This window comes from Struthio camelus, chromosome 1 (genome assembly GCF_040807025.1).
Source record: "Struthio camelus isolate bStrCam1 chromosome 1, bStrCam1.hap1, whole genome shotgun sequence".
NCBI classification, from domain to species: domain Eukaryota; kingdom Metazoa; phylum Chordata; class Aves; order Struthioniformes; family Struthionidae; genus Struthio; species Struthio camelus.
Genome location: NC_090942.1, coordinates 172,639,218 through 172,658,252, shown reverse-complemented (window position 1 = coordinate 172,658,252; position 19,035 = coordinate 172,639,218).

The following is a 19,035-nucleotide window of genomic DNA, read 5'->3' as shown; positions in this document are numbered from 1 at the left end:
ATTTCCCCCTCCTCACGGGTGCTTGGCGGCCCTGCCCGTGCCCCTGCAGGCCGGTGGCAGGTGACAGCAGCACCGCCGGGAGAAGCGGGCAGCCCGCGGCGGGGGCTCCTTCCCTCTCTGCCCGGGCCCGCTCAGGGCTCTCGGGGCTGTTTCTCTCCCCCCACCCCACCAAAGGGCCATTGTTCCCTCAGCACAGGGGAGAGGAGGCCTGCGGGGCCTCTGTCCCCGGCTGGCAGCAGCGCTCCCCAGGCGAGCCAGGGCAGCTGCCACCAGCTGGGCGGGCGAGAGTCATGTGAGCACGGGGGAGGGGGAAACCGGCCCCGACCGGCCCCGACCGGCTCCAACCGGCCCCGACTGGCTCTGGCCGTGGTTCCGCTGCAGGAAGAGGTGGCCCAACGGCTGCGCCTACCCCGTTGCTGCGGGGTGCGGGGGCGGGTGTGTAACTTGCAGGTTATTTTCATCCCTAAGGAATCTGCCCTGTGTGCCCCAAGGCTATTGCCCGTGGAAGTTATGACACTAATGTGGGGGTCGCCCGCAGGGGAAGGGTGTGGGAACTGCCCCACACAGACTTAGCTTATAAGGTAATAAGCCTTATGAAGGGAAATGGCAGAGGTATGTTTTTGTGCTTAGATACACCTACAGCACACACCTTACCAACTCTTGTTTTGGTATAATATTTCGAAGGACTCCCATTCAAGCCAGGACTACCCCGTTACCTAGAGCTTTTGTGGGCCACAGCTGAGCCATATATACTATATATCACTGGGGGCGGGGGAGGGATTCAATCCAAAGATATTTCACTGGGGAAATAAAGGCTCCAACAGGTTAAAAATGAAAGCTGCTTTCAACTAATAGTGGTATGTAAAAATACCATAGATCCTCTTATAAGAAAAAAAAACACTAGCTTTATGTATTCTTTAAGTAGCAACACAAAGATCAAGGCTCAGAAAATAATCATGCAGGTGAAACTGTTGCTGCACTCCGGCTGGACGCGTCTCGTTCGTTACCTTTGGCGTTCAGCAGTGTCCCTCTTTAGTTTGTGTGTCCCACTGTGTTAACAAGGTAGAAACCTGTTGGTGTTCCTTCCCTTACTTGTTAGGGTAATAAAAGTGTCAGCTGATGTATGCTGTGGTTGCAAGACCATCTGTTCAGGAGTAAACAAGTAACTGGGACAACGGATTAAGCATCAAGAACCTTCTCTTGTGTTATCGTTTCTGCAATAATCCCCACCACACAAAATGCAGTCAATAGTTTCAGACATTTCAGGATAACAGTTTGGCAACCGCTTCAGATACCCTGAATTTACCTGCATAGAATTGCATCCCAAAGCAACTGGGTGTTTTGTAAGAGAACTACTGCTGATTTTGCTGGACAAACTCCTCCACAGATGGCACATGTTTAGCTACATTTATACAGTTGATTGCCCCAGGACAGATTTTGTGCCAGCACTCTCATCCCCTGGGGATATGTTTTTATTTTAATGTTTTTATTTTGCTGGACAGCTCTTGGAAAGTGGTGTTACTTATTCTCTGACCAAAGGGTTGGACAACTGAGTAATCTCAGTGATTTTCCTTGAACAGTGGGAATTGTAAATTGTATTTAAGAGCAGTAAATAATAGATCTGGGCTATTATGACAGTATTTTTTATGAATTTGAAACAAGCAGAAAACAGCTTTTCCGTTTTCGTAAAATTCTATGATTTCAAAATTTGTTTCCTTTGTAACTCTCAATAAAAGCAATCTCTCAGAATTTCCCACAGAAAGACATATAAAATAATTACTGCTAACAAAAAAATTGCATTTAGGTAAGAATCAGTCAATTGCGTTTGATTCTGACCTTTTGCGAAATAGGAACTACATTTCATAGCAGAAGATGATTTCAAATTGAGCAATCAAAATGTCCCATTTCAAAAGGGAACATGTTGACATCGAAATGCTCCAATTAAAATAAATGTAGTCAAAATATCCATTTATCCTAAGAGACACTTGGCAGAAGTCAGTGCTTTTAGACTGCTTTGTAAGTTACCTAGAATTGCATTATAATCACGAACTACCTATTTTAAGCATAAAACATCTTTATTTTGAGAACACTAGACATAAAATTTTGCCACCTTGATAAAAAGTATCTGTCTTCATTGACTTTGGTTTGCCTCAGTAACATTTTTTTCCTTGACAAGTAAAAAAAAAACCTGCATCTAGTCTGGATTCAGATGGGGTATGTATTATTCATGACAGTATAGCATTGCTGGAATTCAGGATACGGCAGAATTATGGTTTGGCTGTCCATATTGTGTATTCCCAAATATTACCTTCCTCTCTCCCTCCCTCCCATTTGTAACTCTGAAATTCATGGACCTGCAACTGCAAGTAAAGATTTTTACAGTCATGGAGGACTTAATGGGACAAGAAGTAAAGTGAGTAATCTGTATCTTCAAGAGATTTGCAATAACATTTTTTCATGTGCACATGTTTGTAACACATATTTATCCTTAACTTCATATTAAAGTATCTTTTCCTTGGAAGAGGAAAGCAAGTATTATTCAGAGAGCAGGAGAGATTTATTCAGAGTACAAAAATAGGTTCCTAAAATGGAAATTATCATACATAAGTAAGTCTCTTAAATTACACAGGTAAATACTGGAGTTTTTTCAAAATCTTTCTATAAAATGATTACTGTTATGTTTTCTTCTTTTTGTCTTCCTTGCTTGTTTCCCCACCTGTGTACAGGGACATTAGTTTATCAGCTTGGCAGATGGTCCCGCACTATACATGGGCCATCCGGATAGTGTCTGTCATTTGCAATTATACTGAGATAACTGGGAGAAATGCAGCTATGGTCTGCCTGTTTTCTTTTGCTAAATGCTAACAAAAAAATACAAATGAATGTTTGTTTGCAAACAAACAATACCTGAGATTTTTTCTAATCAATTAAGGGACTTAGTCACATGCTTGCCTTTGGAAATCTCAACCCTAAGCACCCTACTCTTAAATAATGACACAGTATGCTGTTTTGATGTCTTGAACATCCTCTCTTTATTATTCCTTTCCATTTTCCCCTCTCCAGCTTCATCATCTCTTCACCTCACGCTAAGCTCTCACACACCCGCTCCTCAGAAATTCTTCTAGTTCCCTGGGGCTGTGGCTGCAGCTGGAAAGTCAAAAGGAAACAGCAGCTTTAATCAGCCAGTGGTGACAGCAGATTCTTTTAGCCAGGATGCTATTAACAAGCACTGCAGTCTCCCATTTCACTGTGTGGTGTCACTACTTCTTTGTCTCCTTCTAGCTCCCCAGTTTCCCTTTTCACCAATGCTTCTTACAGCTCTTCAGTCATTGCTGTGGTGCTAATGCAGCCTGTAGCTGCCACAAGTGCAGGACTGTAAGGGGAGGAGCTGGTGGTAACTCTGGGATATTGTTTTCCCTGCTCCACAGCAGGCATAGCAAGAGATGACAGAGAATACTCTCATCCATGCTGTATTTCTATGTAAGCTCCCTTTTGGAGATCCCCTTCTCTGTGCTACTTTTCTTATGTACATTATTTTGAGATAGTGGAGTAATAAACATTGAGGCATCTGTCTTCACAGGTAAAAACTGAAATATGACTGCTTCCTCTCCGCTCTTCCCATTTCTGAAGCAGTTCACAGAGAAAGAAGGGAAAAAAAAGTGAAGGTCGTCTACATCAGTTCCATTATTCCTGGCCTGTTCTACAGTATTTGTCTTCTCTCTGCTTTCAGAAGTGCAGAGAACCCTGCACAGCAATCACAAAGATCAGAGATTTGAAATTTGGTTTTGAGTCTAACAATAAATTTGTAATGAGGAAAACGTTTTTTTTTTTTTTTTTTAACTCAGCTTGCCCATCTTTTAAGAAAAGAAATCAAACAATTTTTCAGATATTAGCAGCATTTGTGGCCCATCTGTCTTCCTCGTCTTTGCTAGCATCAGTTCTTCCTATAGCTGCTCTTCTTCTGCCCTGGTTGTAATAAGTAGTCAAAAGAAGCAAACAAGGATGGGAGTAAAAGACAGCATCTCCCAGGTTCATTATTTTTACCTGGAGAGCAATTGTAATGTTTATTTCTGCTGCTGATGAAATAAATGCATGATGCTGAGGCATCTTTATTTCCACATAATCTTTCTACTGACTTAATGCGTTCTGAAGCAAGACAGCTAGGCACACTAGTTTCATTCACTAAGTACACTGTAAAACTCTGCAGACTGATACAAAATGCTGAACAATCACAGTCTGAGAAATAAGTGAGTTGAAGCACTTCCGAAGGTTACAAGAGCTTTCGTTAATTTAACCACTGTTCTAATCTTTACAGTGGCAGAAACATAGTCAACAGTGAGCTAAATCCTTACCAGTGTGAATCTGTGTCACCCTACTGATATGACTGTGACACAACTGCTCCAGCTATTGCAGCGTTGGTCTGCCTGAAGTGTCAAAAGTCTTGAAAATGAGGTCAATCAGGGAGTAACGTGAAACCAATATGGAGTGAGTATCTTTTAACAGATGCCTTGATTTTTATTTGTTTGCTTCATTGTTTTTGTGTTCCTTTAAGGATTAACACATTCCTTGAGAAGTAGATCCTTATCCCAGTATTGAGCAAAAGCAAAAGAGGCAATGTTAGCCACTGCAAATGGAAAGTAAGGGCTACAGTGAAGTAATAATGCATTGCGGATAACATAAATTACAAGTACTGTTAATTCTCCATGACACTCATTGAATGGTATGATAAATAGTAAACAACTCTGCATCTGCCAAAAGTGGTATGTTTCCAACCCCTTGAGAACTTTCTATTTCATACCCAGTTCCAAATGTTTTAGACTGGTTGTGACAATTGAAATGGTACCACATAAAATGTAAGTCCTCAAGCTAATGTGCCTAGTCTTTCAGTGTTGCTGTTAGAATAGCAGCTCAAGAACCATATTCAGACATTGTTCCCGTACAATATCTATGGGTTACTAAGAAACTATTTCTCCTTCAGTAATGGCAGAAACTAAGTACTTATTTCTTGAGAAACCTTAAATCCCAATGGGAATTAATGTAAGGACCTTCACAGCATATTCCTTCTCCCCTGCCAAGGTTTGGTTGGGGGTTCAGGGACAAGGCAGGGCCAGGACAGTGGTGTGAAGCTCCCATCCCACTGGTGGCCACAGGGAGAGGCTGCCAGGAAGCGCTGTGGGACAGCTGTAGCCAGGGGCCACTTGGCCTTTGGGAGCCACTTTCAGCTGCGGCTCCCACCGTGGACCCTCGCCCACCGTGGACCCTCGTAAGCTGCAGCTGCAGCTCCTGACAGTCATCTGAGGCCCTACGCAGCCTCGTGAACCAAGCATCATGGGGCCTGAGCTGGCATCTGAGCTGGGCAGGAGCTCTCCCACAGCTCTGACCACTGTGGCAGCCCTAGGCTCCTGAGTAACCCCACAGGCCCCAGTTTCCTCAGTGGCAGCTTGAACCCTGCCACTCAGCCTCACTGATGTTTAAGCTGAACTGACTTATTTTTAAAGTAGAAATATTTTAAAGTAGAAATAATTTTTAAAGTAGAAACATTTGCTCATAATGTTAACATGCTCATAAACTCATAACATCATAATGCTCGTAAAAGTTAACATGACTGTTAACGTTCACGGTGCAGTAACAATGGAATAATGTAGTTCTTAAAAAAGCCTGGCCAAATGTGTGACTGAAACATACTTGTATTCTTATTACCTTTTCCGGGGAGAATTGAAGATGTATTTTTTTCTGATTTCTTAACTGTCTACTGAAATTACGAGACTATACTTGCCAACACGCTAAAGTAGGTGTGAAAAATAGATTGACTTGTCATGCAGTTTAGCCATCTAGTTGTTCATGAGCCATTGATGTGATTAAGATAGATCTGTATGGTCAATAAGTCAGAGAAGTTCCAAAGCTTGCCACTGATAGAAATCAGCTGATTTGTATCAGCTGAAGATCTGGTTCAGCACATGTGGTCATAAAGTGCTTCATGTATTTGTTCATTAGTCTTATACCTTGGTTCTTTTTTGGCACATACACTGCCAATATTTCCATTTATACAGACATCACTTGTCTTATGATAATCCATTCAAGAATATTCTGAAAAAACCCATGAGGCAGAGCAGCTAAGATGGCAATAATGTAATTTTAGTTTAAACAGATTCTTCCTGTAGTGTTAATATTGAAATATATGGCAATTATATCTATGTGAATTTTTAGAAAAGCAATAGTCAGATTTATAAATATTTGTATATACACTTAGTTTCATGTATTTTATAGATGTACTATAACATATATTTATTGCATACACACACATTATATACATAATTCTGTAAGTATTGTGCTCTATATGTTTATAGATATATACTCTATAAACATTTCTAGCAAGTTGCTCTTTGGAGATCCAAATTACTTTTCAAAAAACATGTAGTTTATTATTAAACAAACATCCCTTATTCATATGATGACTGAATAAAACACAGGAAATACTACAAGTAGTTTTTAAGCAAAAATAGTTGTTTATTTAGCTAGGTATTTTTCCTCCTTTGCAGATGGACCACAGTGTTATGTATCATCTTCTGAACTCTTCAGCACCTGAGAGCAGCAGCATCTCATTTCATTCCTATACACATTAGAAATATTTCGGGATAAATATACAGAATGAGGTCTTAGCAGTATGAATCGCTCATCCTTAGCGTCCTGGATCCATGGAGGCTGCTGGTGGTGAGGGCTGCCAGCGGGGCTGGGCCAGTGCTGGCCACCAGGGCCTGTCCCCCTGCCCTGAAGGTGCAGGGTCCCAGGGGCAGCTGGGGCAGCCCCAGCCCCAGGGCGGGCATCGGGCACCGCCCCGGGGCTGGGGCTGAGGCCAGGGCCTGCGGCTGGGCTGGAGCTGGGCAGGGGCTGGGCCATGGCGGGGCTGGAGCCAGCACTGCTGTGAGGTCGCAGAGCAGAGACTGATGGCCCTGGGCTGCACTGAGATGGGGGCTGGTACTAGGCAGGAGGAGGAAGGCCTCACGGGGAGCAATAAAGTGGCAGGCAGGGCAGTGGCTAGTAGGACCTATTAGCGCACTCAGGGCCCTGACACTTACAGGATGTCTTGGATCGCTTAATCTAACGCTTGCTAGCAGGAACAACAGCGCTATATAATGATATGTTTGTAAACTTATATGATACCCATCTCATTAGTTTATGCCACCCTTAAACAAATACCTTAAAAAGCATTAACTAGGATTCATCTCTCCTAACTTCAGACTTCTAGATATGGGCTAGTCATCAGCACTATCTAAAATTAAGTAGAGGAACTGCTAGAACACGGTTCCTCAGATTTATTTTAGGATTATATGAAGTACCTCTGGAAAATCTTATTTCTTTCCATTAACTGTAAGAGAGGTCCAGACAGATAACCTACATAACATGTCAAATTAGGCGAGGTGAATCCCATATTTTGTGTCTATAGATAAGTCTTTACTTCTGAGATCCAGAAGGTCAGCCCTGACCATTCACAAAAATTGAGACAGCGTTAAGACCATAATTCTTAAACTCCTCCTCATGTTCTGAGAGCACAAAGTGCCCAGTATTCAAGTCCTGAGAAGTGTCTCCTAATCACTGTTTGTCAGCGTGTTTGTTAATTATACATAAGCAAATGTATCTAGGGAGATTATTTCCACCAAAGGTATGTATTGCTTGCTGCATGATTGCTGCATGATTAGCTTCATAATATGGATGTTTAAAAAAGTGAAAGCATGCTTGAAGGCTATGTGGCATGTTCTTGCACACATAGCTAGAGGGTGAATTTACGTTGAATATGGACTCTGGTAACAAACTATGCTTTATCTTAATCCAGTTTGTATTTTTGATTCTCAATGATGTCAGACCCCTGTTTCCCAAGTACAGAGTTTTAGAACCCACTATGCTACCAAGAGTGGGCCAAGTTACTACGATAAAGCTTTTGTTACACCTGAATGGGAAAAAGTAAACACAGAGTAAGTTTTGTTTAGAGGCTTTATTTCCAACTTGTCAAAAGTGCAAAGGAGAAATGTCTTATTTCACTCACTGTTGTTCCATTTGACAAGCATGGAGGAGTCGTTGTCCATGTTCTGGGACTCCTTAGGTGTTATATAGTATAGGACAGCGAATAAAATACACAGATAACATTAAATGTAAATAATAGGGTGTCTGTAGGTCTTGTGACAAGTGTGTACAGACATGAGGCTAGACACCCCTTTGCCAAGCTGTCAAAAGGGTAAGTGGAGCTTGGATCAACAAAATAGCACAGTGGCACTGTACTTTTTCACATTAGCACCCACCAAAACACTTAATGGCTTTAAATGTATTTTTAAAATATTGTAATGTTTAAATCATGTTCATGTGGGAATATGCTTCATGAATCTACTTTTAACTTGAAAATATCCCTCCTCCCATGTAGGTATTTCTAGTACTAAAAGCACTGTTGCAATTAAATCAAAAAGTTAATAATATGCATTACTGAAATCATAACCTTTGATTTCTTCCTCTGGCAGACAAGGCACTTCAGATTTTAGCCTGGTATATCTCAGTGGTAGCTCTAAATATTACAATCAAGCTCTGTAATGAGCCTTTTTGAGTAAAGGAAATCAGTGACAGGTCCTCCGTCTGATTACTGTTTGAAATACTGATTACTTATGGAGCACTGGATTTTAAAAGGAATCTACAAGTATTACACAGATGCATAGCCATTTGTATGGTAATAATCTGATAGTTCATCAGTTCCATCTTCCTAATCATCTTCCATGTTTTTTCCCTACTGTGTGCATCTTGGAATTTTGAGAAGTCTGGATGACAGTCTGCCAGAAATACATGTCATTGTTTTCTTTCAGAGCCTTTACCTCCTCCAAAGGTATCAGTCAATCATAAAAGATTTCTACACTTTTTCTTTTTTTTTTAAGTCAATATCTTTATTTCCAATCTTGTCATACTCAGGACATGTCCTTTGTTCCTAAGAGTTTCTATTCTCCTATCTATTTGGTGCCCGTGTCATTACTAAGCTTCTCCAAGCTGTTTAATATGATAATCCTGTCTTCTTGGAACAAAATTTAGCATTGCATTAGAGAGAATTATGCTAGGGCTATTCATCAGTAACCTTATTGATTGCTTAATTAATTATAAATATTAGTATATTAATGTCTCCTTCTTGTCTCCGCTCCATTATGTCTCTGTCCTGATCATTCTGATCATTCTGCAATTTATTTCTTAGTGCCTTTTGATTTATCAGTGTGGTTCTGTTTATAACGTTCACAGGATCGCAGAAGTATTTTCAGCTATATTTTCCACAATATTGTATGCAAAAGGGTTCTTCATTGCTAGGTTTATGAGGAACGCTATTGATTATGTGGGGTAAGCCTAACTCCAAATTCATGATCAAATGTCCTGCAATAGACACCTCCTATTCTCCTTTAGTCTTAATGTTCTCCAATCTTTCTCTTTAAATTGAATATCAATGCTTCAAATAAATTGAATATCAATGCTTCAGATATTGATATTCAATGAATTGAATATCAATGCTTCAAATAAAGTTTCAATATCACTCAAGACTGTTTCTCCCTAATGTAATGAGTAATTCTTTATAACCTGTAGTTTTGTAGACCTGTAGTCTCAGTTAATGTTTTCACTATCTCCCAATTTACATAAAAACTAGAAATTTCCTTAACTTTCTGTTTTTCCTGATTTATTTTCCTGAAAGATAAAGATGCTAAATATTCCTAAATCAAGCACATGTTCCTAGAACTGTCCCATCGGATACAGCTTCTAGCTAAATGCATTTACATTTTGTTTACAACCATTTAGTTTTCAGTTCCTTTCCTTTGACAGCAGAGATACACAGATCAATCAGCTTGTCTTTTAAGATTAGTATTTCAAAGTGACATTAAATCCTTTACTGGAAACATTTTTTTTTTTTTTTTAGTTAAGCCTGCATTTCACAATTTTGTAATTATATTCAAAATGCAACATGGTATTTGAAGTGAGGCTTGACTTAAACAAGCTACACAAAACTGGAGAGCTTCACCATGTCCTTATAACATTCAAAAAGCAAGCCATTTACATTCAAATTGACTGGAAATGTAAAGAAGTTTTTCCTTTCCCGCTATTTGAAAAGTCTTTCACTTTCCATTTTTGAAAGGACAGTTCAGAATCTGTATCATATGATCTGAATCATCTAAACGGTTGTCTGATCTGCTTTTCCTAGCCTGAGGAATAATCAGTAATCATGTTTCAAGTCAAAGTCAAAATATGCAGGTAAATTTAGGCCTAACTTATTTTGTTGTAGTCTTATATGCATAAACATATATCTTCCTGTAAACATTTTCCTAGAGGAGAAGAAGATCTCCATAATTTTTCTGTTCTGCTAGGATGCCATTCAGGAAAAGTTTTACCATTCACTTTATGTTCCTGATTTTTTTTTTTTTTAAAACCAAGCAAAACTGCTAGTGATTTCAACAGTAAGATTGGCAGAGTGTTATGTTTCAGGAGCAGTTAAGTAAGAGGTATGAAGAACTAGGCTTTATCTTTTGATTTTGCTAATATCTGCTTTAGTCATTGCTTTTCAGTTCAGTTGCCTTTCAAGTGCAAAAGAAAGGATATCAAAATCATGAGCACTTACAATATTTATCATATTTCATGACATACTGACATTGTATTGCTGTCAAACAGCAGATAATAAATAACAGGAGAAACGCCTGAGGCAAATATTCCTTAAAGGCAATCTGAGGCTCTGTGCTACCTGGAAAACCAATGTAGGCCTTAGCTGCTTGTGGCATCCATAGCAGAAAATATGGCACTGATTTTCTTCAACACCAAGGTGCCTGGCATTTTCATGTTATTTGACACTGTGTGACAAAGCAGAGCATGTTTTTATCATGAAATCCCAGCTTCCCAAGTAGTTTCAAGAGATTGCACTTTGCTTTATAGCCTCAGATGCTCTATAGTGGTGTATACTTCTGAAATACAATGAATTAAACTAGGGTAAAGCATACCATGATAAATGTTGGTTAGCTTCACATTTGTAAGCCAGGCCAGGACTCCAAGTGTTGAAATCACCAGTGATGCACATTCAGCAACCTCTGATTGTTCTTTAAGTCAGGGATGTGCAGGCTTTAAAATACCCGCTGCTTTCTCTTAAACTATGGGAGGTAGATGTCTAAGTGGTATTTGTGGATTGAAAAAGTGATGTGATTTAATTCCCTCCTGTCTTTGAAGATAACTCAAAGAGAAGACAGTTTTAAAGACACTATAAAGTAAGATCCACTCAGATTTTATCCTCCCCGAAAATCATTGTAATACTTGAGAGGGTGTCTGGCAGTCTACAAATGCTCATTGGAAAACACAATAACAAATCCACTCCCACTTGACTGAAGTCCACCAGAGGAACCAGCAGGAAGCATTCTGCCTCAAAGAGCAGGGGAACTGCAGATTGACTTAATGTTTACGTATGATGTGAAAATAAAGGATCCTTGGATCCTAGCCCTGCTCATATATTTAATAATGATGAGGATATGCTGCAGAGCACCCGGAAAAGATGGGAACAGACAGACTCTACCAGCAAATTCATTGCCCTGCGTTTGAGAACCTCTTCCTCCCCAGCAAACTTTCCACCCAATAAAGCAAATAGATCACATGTAAGTCAGGCCATAAATTGGTCACTGCTATTTTAGGTGAAGCTGCAAAAAACTCTTAGATGAATAATTATGAAATAACATTACTGAAGCCAGAATAGAAAGATACCACATATTTCAAGGCAAAACCACTTCTGACTGTTGATAGGACATACCACTACCACGGACAAGTAAAGAAGGAAAGATATGTTTTTAGTCACAGAGTTTTTTGTCCCTTGTAAAATGCATGAGTCTTACCAAATTCAAGATAAGTTATTTCCAGTATCCACAGAAATCAAATATCAGATTTCTTTTCAAGTTCATGAAATTATATATTTTCAGTTCAGTTTTTATAGGGAGAAATTAAGAAATGACTGATTTAGGGGAGATCAATAGCCTTCCTCAGAAACAAGTGACTAATGTATCTAAATCAAATATATGCTTATATTTAAATGTATCATAAAATAGCCACAGAACTGTGAAAATTTGTTTCACTGTAGCTCTAAGCTTGTCCCTATTTCCAAGAGTAAAAGTAAAAAAAATATATATATGCTAGGCTGAAGAAAATCACAGTTTGTCCAGGACAGTCCTACATCATATGTTCTTTCAGAGAAAATGATACCATGTCACTATTCAGTCCCAAAGGAAAATATTCCTCATTTCTCCATTTCAAGTAATGACTCTAGAAAATTGCCAATTTACAGCCCTTCAGCAGGAAAGCAACAGACAAAGGCCTGAGCCCTGAGCACTCTGCTGCTCTGGGGCAGCACATATGTGTATCAAGCATGCATCCTGCATCCCTTCCTAAAAAAAACAAATACAAAGTCTGTTTATGCTAATTTAGACAAGTAATAAATGGTTGTTTTTAGGAGAAAAACTCTAATAAAAATTATGCAGTAATAAACTGTACAGGATTAAAGAATAAATTTATTTTGGAAATTCATATAGACAATCTCCTGATCTGAGTCCACTTCAGGTTTCCTTCCAGCTGTTATTGTTGGGAGGGGGCTATTGGTTTGATCTAGTAGGATGATCTCTATTCCTAATAGAGTTTATATAGTTGCTAGAACTTTACACTTCCTCACAGTGATATCAATAAGATTGCAACATTTTTCAGCAGATACTATCAGTATTCCAAGAACGAAACGTCTGACTTAGCAATACATCTCTTTCCATGCACATGGGTGTTGATATCTACTGTACCACCATCTGAAGCTACTCTGAATAGCCTACTTTCCCCTCTTGTAAGCCACTTCCTTTTTGAAAAACAAAAGAACAAGAGTGAAAAACAAGGAAGATGATAAGACTTTTTCTGTGCTTCATGTTTTTGAAACTGGCATACCAGAAGGGCTTTCAAAAATCACAGTAATTAGAACTTTTCATTCAAAGTACAGGCCAGAGAGAGCTGATTCAAAACCCAGCTTAACATCTGGAAAACAACAATAACAAAAACATAAAAAGAAGCACCAGTCACCAATTGCAAGTAACATTTCAAAACAAGGGAATCTTCAATTCTTTACAAAGAATTTTCAGTTTACCAGCTGAGAGCCAGGAGCTGGCATGAGCTGCTCTATTAAGTAACCAAGACCTAAACAGAAAAAGAGTGCTGCAGTTCAAAAGGGAAAATCCTTGTCAAATATTACTAAATTATTTGTAAAATGATGGAAAAAATCACAAGGTTAATCTTGAAAGGGAGACTAGTTATCAAAACTTAAGGAGGTGATTTTTGCTTGTATTAAGTATTATTCCTTGACAATTTAAATTTTAAGTGAAGATATTAATTTAGTGGAAGAGTTTATCTCTCTCCGTAATTACAGCTGGAATTTAAAGTTTCTAAATTATGTGTGCCAGAGAAATGAAGATAACCAGAGTAAGATTGGACCTGCATTTATATGATAATAAATTCAAATCTATAAATAAAAGTGTGTATGTGTGTGTGTGTGTGTGTGTGTGTGTGTGTGTAAATTACCAGGATCAATAGCTGAATGATTGACAAACTGGAAAAAATAGTAAGAGTATTGACATATATGAATAAACTTTGGACATGATGAATTGGAACAGGAAAAAAGCAAAAACAGCAAGTAAGATTAAAGCATTGCAGAATAGAAGAAAAGAAAATCCACCAGTCCGAAAGAGTTTGCTCGTCAGATATGCTGCGGGAAAAAGTGAAGGATGTACTAGGAACTGAGGGCAGGTAGAAACATTTTTGAAATTTTCCACAAAATGAAAATGGCATTTAACAAAGAGGAAGGAGATTATATCTTACTTTTTAATATATTTTGAATAAAATAATGAAATTGCTTTTTAAGACACTGAATTTACTGATATTTCATATTTAAGGGTAAAATGCTAACAGTAATTATTAGTTTATTAAGAGTTACAAACATTTTGGGTGTCTCTCTAAGTGCATTATTTTATAAATGAGGCCTTATATTTATTGTGGTTTTACCATTTTAACACTTAAATTTCATTTGATTAAAAAAAATAAATAAAATGATCACATCCACTCTCGTAACACAAGATCCTCCAGCCTCATTATGCTGGGCTTGAGTACTAACTGAACGCCTTTCCCATTCTCTCAGAAGTGAGATTTGGCCATGATTCAATCCAGTCATAGATATAATTTCACTTGCCTTAAGGTTACTTTTATTTGTACTTGTCACAGCCCGTAGGTTTATTCTGGCAGCAAGAGATCTTTGACTAACCCCACTTTATAAGGGAACCTTCTCTGGGCATAAACCCAAAGTACACACACCATTTCAGTATCTCTGTAGGGAATCCTCAGAAACCAAATGAATCAGCTTTATAGCTTCTTTGTACTGAACCATTAAAGAGTTGCTGTGGAGTATCAGTGAATCTGATCCAGAAATTACCATTATTGACTGTCTTTATATGATTATTGTGGAAGTGAATTTTACTCTAGAATTAATTTTTTTACTGGAATTGGATCCAAATAAAAAAAACGATTTTAAATTAACATTTATAAACGTTCGTTCAAACTCCAAGACAAAAACATGTGGAATTTGAGTGATAGTTCTGTGACTGTAAATGTAAAAATGCTTTGTTTTTTTCCTTGACTTCACAGTGCAACATTTGTATTAGAAACTAAATCTGTAAATATTTTGAATGCTACTACCTCCCACCGACTTTAGTGAGAAATGAGGGCACTTGGCAATATCACAGGTGTGGGTCTTTTTTTGCTGTGTAATGTTCGTAAAGTTGTTAACTCAATTTAAACTGTGTTCAAAACATAATAAAGTCAGCAGGAATTTCACAAGACTCTTGAAGAGCTGGAATCTGTGGTAATTTGCAGAGTTATTTAAGTTGTAAAACTGTTAACCAGCGTATATATTGAATGTAACTTTGCATGCAAGAAAGTCTCTTGTAGTTTACTCCAGCCTAAATAATTTTTTACTCTAATCTACAGTGAATAGATGATTATTCGCTTCAATTTCCTATTTTAGTGACAAGATAATTCTCTTACTCAGTAAACTGAAGTGTCCTTAACATTTCTGCTCAAAGCTCATATTTTTGAAAGCATACTATACTAGCTGCTTTATTATTTTCCTGACAGCTTGGAGACAGGCCCTCATAATGTGGCATCAATACATAATGCATACTTTTTCTGCAGAGGTTCACTGTTATTTGGAAGACACGTCACATTATGATAAATGGCATCCAAAGTATTAAAGATAAACATTTCTAAAAGGGTACATAGTGTTCAAGTATTACTGACAGATATGGAGAGAGCTAGCATTATTTTTTCCAATGTAACAGTTTTTGTCTGAATACATTTTGCAAGATTTTTTTCTATTTTGAAATACTACAGTACTTTAATCTTAAAAAATAAATTTATGCTACCTGTTTTCATCTTCTTGTTTTCAAATTGATTTCATAACAGATTACATTCAGTAAACAGAAAATGCTTGAATACACAGAGATCACATTGGCCTTTGACTTCAAAACACTGAACAAAGTAATTACTTTTCAAAGTGCAGTTAGCCTTTTGATTCCTGTTTTGCACATACTATAGTGCTCAGTGCTGTAGCTCTAAAACTAAATACTGGATCCCTTGTAGTTTTTGGTCTTTGTAGAAATACATGTTGTCTCTGAGTTAAAAGCAGGTTATGAAACTAGCTGATAGTATTTTGGGGAAAAGGGAGATTCATGCTTTTGCAAGTATTTTTACTAGCCACATTGTTAAAATAATTAATACAGCATTGAAAGGTAAGGAAAAGTCATCCTTTCCATAACTGTCCTGATTACTAGCTTGATTTATGATCATAGCACACAAAAAATGCTCGAAGATGCACAGATTGAGTACTCATGTTGGTAGGCTACCCTTCAAGAGCACAGCGATGTGTATAGCCCACTGATCAAGGGCAGTCATTATTCTCCCTGGTTAGCCATTGCTAGGTCTGCATCTGAAATAGCGTGACCAGTTTTGGCTTCCCACGTACAAGAGAGTGATTAAGGGACAGGAGACAGATAGGCAGAGGGCCACTAAGATGGTTAAAGCAAGTACAAGAAGAGGCTAAGAGAACTGGGTTTGTCTCACCTAGGGGGAAAAGAAAGGCCTGGGAGAGCACTTGCAGTCTTCCACTATCTAAAAGGAGGTTACAGAGAAGACAGAGCCGTACTCTTCTTTGAGGCACATAGCAGAAATCACACACTCACAAGTTGCAGCAAGGAAAATCACTAGGGGCAATAAGGAAGCAGTTCTTCACAATGAGCGTGGTCAGGTACTGAAACGGGTTGCCCAAAGAGGGTGTGAAATCTCTATCCTAAGAGATTGTCTGGATAAGGTCTTGAGCACCCTAATATAATTTTGAAGACAGACTTGCACTAAGCAGAAGGTTGGACTGGGTGACCTGCAGAGGTCTCTTCCAACCTGCATTTTTCTGTGATTCTGTGTTGTTTTGCAGTGTTTTAATGGCACTTAGAGTGGATTTACAAAAGTGTAAGTGCAAAACAGTTCAAACTTCAACCTTAGGTATTGTATGTAGTAAAGGAACTTGCTGCCCACTTTTTAGATTTCTTGAGGAGATACAGTGTTAGACTAATTTGCGTCATTCATTAAACCCAACTGTTGTGGAGCGCTCACGTTAAAATGCCCTCGTGATTGACGTTCTATGAACAACAATATCGAATATTATAATTTACTTAGTGAAAAAAAAACTCACAAAGCAGCTCCTTCTTATATGTAATAAACCATTTTCATTGTCTTTGTCCTGCATCCCTCATCTCACATAAAACTGATAGGAAGATTTTGTTTTCCTATCTATAAACAAGCCCAGTAAATGGACATTCAGAAGAAATGAAATTATTCTTTCAAGTCAAGCTAATAGGATGTTTATTGTGAAACCTTAATTAGTTTCATTCTTCTTCATGAAAAGAGTAATGCATTATGCACCTCTTCTAATTCAATGGCTTTTAGTCAACCTTATTTTTACTAGCAAGTAGTAAGTTATTATTTGAGGCAAAGTATTTTTGGAAAAGGGAATTAACAGTTGCACTGAAAAAAGAAAACTTACTACTGGGAGATAAATTCCTCAGTAACTGTATCAAGTGGTGTCAGTCTTAGCTTTTTTTCCATTTTATTGATTCAGTATTTAGGAAAATATCTGCAATTATTTAGCTTATTTTAAATCTTATTTAGATGGACGGGGGAAGGGATTTAAATATTTATGTGTTTTTCCAAACTTGTTTGTATTCTTTCTTCTACCTGAGAGAGATCTCAGCCAACTGGAAGAATGACTGAAATTGGATTGTTTAAATCATTTTATTATATATTTTTAGAACTTTTTCAGTTTTAAATGCTGAATATCTCACCATGAAAAATGTACCTATATGTGTAGGCCTAAATTTAACGGAAACACTTGCAATAAATCTAGAAATTTATTTGCAGAACTTGAGGGTGTCTAAGCAATTGTCTCAGGTATTGCCAAAAGACTCTTCCTCGGAGAACAGTTATGATTTTGCCACCACATTGTAATTTTCACTAGTAGTAGAGTCACTACAGTCATAGCATGCTCTACTGCAGCTCTCTGAAATATATATTGTATGGTTAAGAAGCTTTATAAGAAGAAAAGATCAAAGATCTTTGTCATGGAGCAGCTGGTGGCAACCACATTCCCCTTACCTTCTATTCTAGCTTTATATCCAAAGCATTCCATGCTACTGCGTATAGGAAGGCACTGCGGAGCCGTTATCTCAAAATAACATATACTGTTTGCAAAACTTTCCTAGAACACCGATAGCTACATTTTAGCAAGAACAATATTCTCTGGAAGAAGAGGAAAAGGAGCCTGAATGTGAAATAAGTGTTGCTAACTAGCTCTAATTAGACTTCTATTGTAATTATGAATTTTTTCTTCATGTGATAGCAACATTTATATAAATTTAGATTTGTGTATTTTTTTGCCAAGTGTCACCAATAAGTGCCTAAAACCCTACAAGCTCTGAAGAAAGGCAAGTCACAAGAGATTAGGTGTCAAGAACATGCAGTAAAATATAGGGATCAGATGAAATTGACCTGTACAGTAACAGAACCTGCTAGTGATATTGTTGGGAAAAAGGGAGAAATGGGGAAATCATTAGGATACAGTCAAAAAGAGGAAAGAAGGGAGGAGTTGGTCTTTGTCTGTCACTAAGAGAGAGTTTTTTATTTGTGCTCTCTTCTTTATCTATTGCCAGTTTGAAGTGTGGAATGAGGACTGAAAACCAACTATTGATTGAAGAGGCAGTTAGAAACTGAAGTGGGTGTTTTAGATCAGCGGCAGGGTGCTGACTGTGTTTACAGTAGGGTCACTTTTTGGAAGGCTACTCTCCAGACATATACAAAAGAAACATCTTTGTTCAAGCTGCAATGATTTAGTGTTTGCAGGCTGCCCAAATTGCTTTGGGATCACCTGAAGTTCTTCTTTCATGAGAAATTCCCCTATATGGCCTTCTAATAGCATCTGCCAAGTTGTTACTGGGCCAAGAGTTTTGGTGAGCCATAGAGAGCTTGCTAAAGTAGGGAGAAAACAGTTCAATCCACACAGTTTAAATCAAATCACGATTTAAATAGTCTATTGATTTATTACCGACACTCAACTGGCAATCAGTGTTCTGAATCAGTATCTGCAATATAGTAGCTACTAGACACTTCAAAATGTTACTAAAATCCTACAAATGTCTAAACACCTTTCTGTAACAAATGCCAAAACATTCTAAACTCCCCAACACGTTCACAGTTACGTGCACACACACACACACACACTCCATCCTGCCCCGGGACGTGTAGGTTACAGACACTTCTCCTTTTCGTGGGAGTAGGGGTTCACCTACTTATATAAACGTCCTGTGGGAGACATGGGTGCTCTTGCTCTATCCTGCTTCTTACAACCTGGAAATACACACACCGGTGAGAAGTCCC